Raw genomic sequence first — 7,985 nt, 5'->3', positions numbered from 1 at the left:
AAGCTAAGAAGCAATTCTTGTATATTCATCATACAGACTGTAGAGGCGCAGGTTCCTTTACTGGTCTGATTTGTCTTTTTCATACCTCGATGAAGAGGCACGACCCATGGTGCAGGACAGCAGCAAGATTGAGAAAAGTTAAGGGGAAACACAAATTAGGCGAGTCCAAGCACGGGTTTTAAAGGACCAATATCCAGGGTTAGTACATCTGACTGGGGACATGCCACTTCCCTAAGATGGTCTTCATTCTTTGGTCCTCTGTGCTGATACAACACTCACCTATGGCTCCAAGGAGTCGCCTGTGCAAGGCAGCGGCCATACCCCAGGAAACTGCGCTGGCTTGCAGGCTAAACTAAGTGAAGGTTGCCTGCAGATTTGTGTCCCGGATGATAGAGACACCCATGTCCTCAGTGCGCAAGAACTACGAATTAGGCGGACTGGGCAGTCGTGCTAACTTCTCCGGCTAAGAAGGCACGGTGGCAGGGCTTTGTGTAAAGCTCAGGTCTTTGGTATGGGGGTATCAGATACTGCAGGCCATCCATTGCTGCCCTCCCCCCCATCTCCAGACATCTCGGCTTTGCCTTGCCACTGGATTCAGATTTGGTGGGGTGGAGGGGAGGGTGATGGTGGTGGAGGGGTAAAGAGAGTAAGGGATGCAAACTCTGGGCACATTTCCCTCACTTAAATCAACTTCATGCGCAAGTACCATTCCGAATACAAGCTCTTGGCATGAAGCTTCATCTGCCAAGGACACTAGCTGGGAAATTACAGGGTGCAGCCCTCAAACTAAAATTAATGGGCTCTGCGCCCATGATTTCCCCATATGGTCTCCCGATGGGTGGGGGTCTCCATCAGGAGTGTGCATTTGAAAAAAAAATCCTTAAAAGCCTGAAAATGGTAAAAAGGAAAGACTCAGATAAGCAGTTCCACTGTTTGGACTCGTTGGGAGAAAATGAGTTACATAGAATTACATAGAATTTACAGCACAGAAACAGGCCATTTGGCCCATCTGGTCTATGCCGGTGTTTATGCTCCACACGAGCCTCCTCCCACCTTATTTCATCTAACCCTATCAGCATATCCTTCTATTCCTTTCTCCCTCATGTACTTATCTACCTTCCCCTTAAATGTATCTATGTTATTCACCTCAACTACTCCAGGTGGTAGAAAGTTCCACATTCTAACCACTCTCTGGGTAAAGAAGTTTCTCCTGAATTCCCTATTGGATTTATTAGTGACTATCTTATATTTATGACCCCTAGTATTGGTCTCCCCCACAAGTGGACACATCTTCTCTACGTCTACCCTATCAAACCCCTTCAGAGTTTTAAAGACCTCGATTACGTCACCCCACAGCCTTCTCTTTTCTAGAGAAAAGAGCCCCAGCCTGTTCAGTCTTTCTGGTATTAGTTTAGGAAGTGTCTAACAGTCTTCAGTCAGAATCCAGGAATGAAAATTGTGTTGAACTCCGTTCTATTGTATAGTTTATGTTTTCACTGCGATGTTAGTAGTGCAGCTCCACTCGTGTGAAATGCAGGTCTGTTGGATGTTACAAAGCTGTTATTCACTGGAGCATTCTTCCTTAGAGCCAGGAGTTTGTTGAAAGCAAAGCCTTTACCCCAGTGGTATGTCTTCAAGTTGGCTCTCTCCCTTTCTTTTTCACAGCTGCAGGGCTTCATCATTAAACCGTTTTCGATGCATTTTAAAATAAGCTGATGTGCCCACAGAAACTCACAAATTCTTTCCATGACATAAAGTACAATAAAACTCATATTTAAAAAAAAAATAAAGGCTGAATACAGCGAATTCCACAACCGGGCACAGTTAGAAGACAAGTGGAGAAAATTGACAATAAGGAAGAATATATAAAATGTGAGGCCTGCTGCTAATTTACTCTTTACTCCTCAATGGCATTGGCCTGTGACTGAACCTGATGCCCAGAATGAGAGAAACGCAAGGGATTACTTTTTCTGGAGTGAATGTGTTTCAGTTAAGTATATAATTGTATGGGCCACCACTCATCAGACATCAGCTAACAATACTCCTGTCATTGGCTTTGTACTGAGAACAGCAGATGTTTGGGAGAGTGTTGCAAGACAATAGCACTCTCCAGTGCTGGGAACAAATTCAGAAAGTTAAAACTAAAACTCTAGCAATATTACCCAAGTCTCAAGTCTCCCTTGGACACAATCCAAACTACATTACATGGAATTACATTTAGCCCAACTGGTCTGTGCCAGTTTTAATGCTCCACATGAGCCTCCTCCCGCTCTACTTCATCTAACCCTATCAGCATATCTTTCTATTCCCGATTAAAACTATCACCCTCTCTCACCCTGTTCATTCCCCCTGGTATGGCCCTCATCTCCGTTCCCTTAAGTCCAAAGGACGCAGACCTGAACGTTTATGGCGGACAACTGATTTAGCCATTCATCACCAGATCTGGCTGGATCACATAAAGCACTATCGGGTCCTGCTCTCCTCTGCCAAAACTGCTCACTATTCCAGGATCATCCTGGAATGCAAAGATAACCCCCGGCTTCTCTTCTCCACTACAAACCATCTTCTTAAATACCACTCCCCTGCTCGCTCCACCCTCACCTCCAACGAAAAGTGCGAGGAGCTCATGGACTTCTTTGTCGCTAAGATTGAGACCATCCGTTCAGCTGCCTCTGCCGCTTCCCTCCCTTCCCCTAGCCCACCAAGCCAAACTTCCCCTAAGGTTCCCCCTGCCATATCCCTGAACTTGCAACTTTCTGTAGTTTCTCTCTTATCTCCCCTCGTGCCCTCTCCGAGCTCATCCTGACCATGAGGCCCATCTCCTGCTCCCTTGACCCTATTCCCACCAAACTGCTGACCACCCAACTTCCCTTCCTGGCCCTCACATTAGCTGATATTGTTAACAGGTCCCTCTCCTCAGGACTAACTCGCACCAAGTCCCGTTCTCCCATCACCCCTGTGCTCGCTCACATACATTGGCTCCCAGTCTGGGAACACCTTGATTTTAAAATTCTCATCCTTGTTTTCAAACCCCTCCATGGCCTCGCCCCTCCCAATCTCTGTAACCTCCTCCAGCCCTACAACTCTCCGAGATCTCTGTGCTCCTCCAATTCTTGCCTCTTGCGCATCCCCGATTTTAATCGCTCCACCATTGGCAGCCGTGCCTTCAGCTGCCTAGGCCCTAAGCTCTGGAATTCCCCCCCTAAACTCTTTGCCTCTCCACCTCTCTCTCCTCCTTTAAGAAGCTCCTTAAAACCTACCTCTTGACCAAGTCACCTGTCCTAATACCTCCTTATGTGGCTCGGTGTCAAATTTTGTTTAGTAACGCTCCTGTGAAGTGCCTTGGGATGTTTTACTACGTTAAAGGTGCTATATAAATGCAAGTTGTTGTTGTTGCTATTCCTTTCTCCCTCATCTACTTACCTAGCTTCCCCTATGTTATTCGCCTCAACTACTCCTTGTGGTAGAAAGTTCCACATTCTCACCACTCTCTGGGTAAAGACATTTCTCCTGAATTCCTTATTTGGATTTATTAGTGACTATCTTATATTTATGACCCCTAGTTTTGACCTCCCCCACAAGTGGAAACATCTTCTCTACATCTATCCTATCAAACCCTTTCATAATCTTAAAGACCTCTATCGGGTCACCCCTCAGCCTTCTCTTTTCTCGAGAAAAGAGCCCCAGCCTTTTCAATCTTGCCTGGTAGGTATAACCTCTAATTCTGGGATCATCCTTGTAAACTGTGTTTGATTTCTTTTCCTTTCAATAGTTTTGTGGTGCGAATCTTTGTCACCAGGTGAGGGATGTCAGTGCTGAGGGATGAATGTTTCCCTATTTTTTTTTCCTTTTCCAGTTCTTTTTCTGTCTTTCTTTCTTCTCCAGCTTTATCCCCTCCCTATGGCAACAATGTACAATAACTCCAACCTCAGAAATGCTCCTCTACTGGACCAATATAAGGTTTCCAATTGCTCCACATCTTTCGTTGCCTCTTTCTTTACCAGTGCGGTGAGCTATCAGCATTGTGGCCAACATTGGATGGTAGAACTAGTGGCTTTGCACGATTTTGACATTGGAACAAGTTCAGAATCACATTCGCTGTCAGGAAGAGAATTTTTCAGAAACAATTGATACAGGGTATAACTCTGCTGTGTGTGTAGAATATTACACTGTATTTCACTGGAGTATAATGGCTCTGTATATATTATCTAACACACTGGGTGTTACTGATTGTAAAACTCGTGTATATTATTCGATTGTGTTGTGATATGATTATGTTGTTTTTCTGAGAGATGTGTCTGTAGAATTACTTTCTGCGGCCTGATTGATTAATACTTAACCGATTACAATCTACATCATAGGGTGGAATTTCCTGTGGGGGCGTAATTGGGCAGTTACGTCCGGAATTATGACCATTCGTGCACTTGTTTTGCCGATAACAATTCACGTCCTAGATTTCAGTCGCATAAAACCTAAGAATTGGCGGAAATAATCGGAAATCATTGTAAACAATCGGGGCCCGAGGAAAACACTGAAGTCAAACCATATTTTCATTCCTTAAGTATGAAAATTCAAGTTTCAAAGCCATCTAACCATCATTCATGCACATTAGGCATGGCATGTTTAAGAAAATACAATCGTGGAAGCATTTCCATGGTTAATGTGACTCATACTGATGCCATAAAAATGATTTCAAAGAAACAGTAAATACAGAGCAGATCTAAGTAAGAATAAAGAAAATGCTGGGGGAAAAAAAATCGTAATAAAACACCAGAAAATGACTGTTTCCCGCTGCACCTAAAATTCTGGGCATAATTTTACACCCATTTTGAACCAATGTATTTGCAGGATATTCGCGTGTACAGCTGCTTAGCCTGAGAGTGGAGCCATTATAATGAGACGGGATGCGTTCGGGCGCAGAGATCCATAGACAGGCATAAAAGATCCAGGAAATTCGGGCGTAGGGTAATTATGTGTGTGACGCACTTACGACCAAGTTTGCTCAATCTTTTACACTGGGTATTTGCTTTACACTCTGATTACACGTGTCTTTAGGCTCAAATTCGCAGGAAGTTTCACCCCCATATTTAATTGATATCCATCGCCAGTAGATCAGATATGACAGAGGACAAAACAGTGGAGACCTGGCAAAGGCAAGGACAGGGAAGGGGACTGGTCACATTTCATTATTTCTGGCAGTAAATGCCACAAGCCCATGACCACCAGTCTCACCCCCGGCCCTATCACTCGCCCCACCATCCATACCAGCCTCGACCCCGAACATGCACTCCATAAATCTACCCTAGGAAACCTTCACTTTCACGGCCTATCAAGCCCCCCTCAAGCCCAAGAGGCCTAGACATTCCCATTCCTATTTGCTGGCTCACAGGAATTCAATACCGTTTCTATATCTGCTCTAACTCAGACACTGCTTCCCACTCCAGTGTTCCATAAGGACATAAGAACAAAGGAATAGGAGCAGGAGTAGGCCATACGGCCCCTTGAGCCTGCTCCACCGTTCTGTAAGATCATGGCTGTTCTTCTACCTCAACTCCACATTCCGCCCTATCCCCATATCCCTTGATTCCCTTAATGCCCAAAAATCTATCGATCTCAGTCTTGAATATACTCAACGACCGAGCATCCACGGCCCTCTGGAGTAGAGAATTCCAAAGATTCACAACCATCTGAGTGAAGAAATTTCTCCTCATCTCGGCCCTAGATGGCCGACCCCTTATCTTGAGACTCTGACCCCAGTTCTAGACTCTCCAGCCAGGGAAAACAGTTCCATTCACCAGCTGACTGCTCCGCTACCCTCCTAACTGTTCCGCCTCACTGTCCCATACTCTGTTACCTCATTACCTACCAGACTGCCCTGCTATATGACCCATCCTGTGGATGTTAAATAACACATTGTGTGTTACTCGGTATGAGACACACAAACTGAGACACACACAAAGAGTAGACCTGTGGTTTTGCTTATGGTGAGGATATGTGCCTCCCTGCCATTCTTGTCTCCTTGTGCTGCTGCTCCCTCTCACTTTCTCTTCTTTCCTTCAGTGCTTTTGGGTGGGAAATGGTATGTGGTGTGGTGGGGAGTTGTGTCGCCAAGGCCTGCAGGCCAGATTTTACCAGTGGCAGGAATGGAGTGCTGATGGGAGGAGGGATCAGGATAGGGTTGTAGACCGGCTGATTGCACTGACACTTTCATATTGTCCCATTAAATGGTACCAGCCGTGGCTCAGTGGGTAGCACTCTCATCTCTGTATCAGGAGGTTTTTGGGTTCAAGCCCTATTCCAGAGATTTGAACACAAAATCTAGGCTGACACTCCAGTGCAGTAATGAGGGAGTGCTGCACTGTCAGAGGTGCCGTCTTTCAGATGAGGCGTTAAACCGAGACCCCTTCTGCCCTCTCAGGTGGATGTAAAAGATCTCACGGCGCTATTCGAAGAAGAGAAGGGGAATTCTCCCCGATGTCCTGGCCAATATTTATCCCTCAACCAACATCACTAAACAAAAAACAGATTATCCGGTCATTATTTTTTATTGCTGTTTGTGGAATCTTGCTGTGGGCAAATTGGCTGCAGCGTTTCCTACATTACAGCAGTGACTACACTTCAAAAGTATTTCATTGGCTGTAAAGCCTTTGGGATGTCCTGAGGCCGTGAAAGGCACTAATTATTGCAAGTCTTTCTTTCTTTAAAATTTCGACCGTGGGACTCCAGATGGAAAGACCTCTCAATTTATGTTTTTTGGAGAAGAAGAGAAACCAAAGGAGGGATGCCAAGGAGGTGAGGTTGTCCCAGAGGCAGATATCTGCACCTACTGTTGAACCTGGATATACAGGCAGAAATTCGATAACCTTTGGATTTGCTGCACAAACTGCCTTCTCGGACTGTGAGGCAGTTGAGAGGCTGTGAAAGAGAAGATTTCATGGGGGAACCTGACCTCATGCCAACTACACCATACGCATAGCACTGCTCAACACACAACACAACTCTCAACTGTACATACAAAATACACTGTGTTAGTGAGTATAACATTCCTGTATATAATATACTGTGTGTTAGTGAGTACAACACTCCTGTATATAATATACTGTGTTAGTGGGTATAACATTCCTGTATATAATATACTATGTGTTAGTGAGTATAACACTCCTGTATATAATATACTGTGTGTTAGTTAGCACAACACTCCTGTATATAATATACTGTGTGTTAGTGAGTACAACACTCCTGTATATAATATACTGTGTGTTAGTGAGTATAACACTCCTGTATATAATATACTGTGTGTTAGTGAGTACAACACTCCTGTATATAATATACTGTGTGTTAGTGAGTACAACACTCCTGTATATAATATACTGTGTGTTAGTGAGTATAACACTCCTGTATATAATATACTGTGTGTTAGTGAGTATAACACTCCTGTAAAAAAGAAATTTCTGGAATGATGAAATACAAAAGAATCAGGTGATATCAGGAACAAAAAGCTGGGTCCTCTTTGAATAAAATGCATTCTCCCTCCCTGCCTGCTAACCGTGAAGGTGAGATAGGGGAATGCTGGGTCACAGGCTGCTAAATGGTTATCTCCTGAAAAGCAGATGCATTTGTGCAGCTTGTTTTCATTTTTTCACAGAGAAACAGGTTGAATAATGAAAGTGCCTCAGATCCTGACCTTATCATCCCACTTTCCACTATCTGCCTGGGAGAGCAGAGTACAGATGAAGCAGCAGAGCGGAAAGAAATAAAGAAAGCTGCCATTCCTCGAAGATTCCTTCAAGGAACGTTATCCCTTTTACCAACCTACAAAGGATGAATATACTCCCTATCGAAAGTTTTATCTGTACTGCGCAGCCTTTCAAGTTCCAAGACAAAGTTTTCACTATTTTTAAAAAAAAATCAAAGTTACCACAAGAAAGTGCAATAACTTTACAAAGGGTTGATTTCTCCAAAGGACGAAAGCTACAGTTTATAGA

The sequence above is a fragment of the Heptranchias perlo genome, chromosome 16 (assembly GCF_035084215.1).
Source record: "Heptranchias perlo isolate sHepPer1 chromosome 16, sHepPer1.hap1, whole genome shotgun sequence".
NCBI classification, from domain to species: Eukaryota; Metazoa; Chordata; class Chondrichthyes; order Hexanchiformes; family Hexanchidae; genus Heptranchias; species Heptranchias perlo.
The sequence above is the reverse complement of the archived record's forward strand: the minus strand, read 5'-3'. Positions refer to the sequence as shown.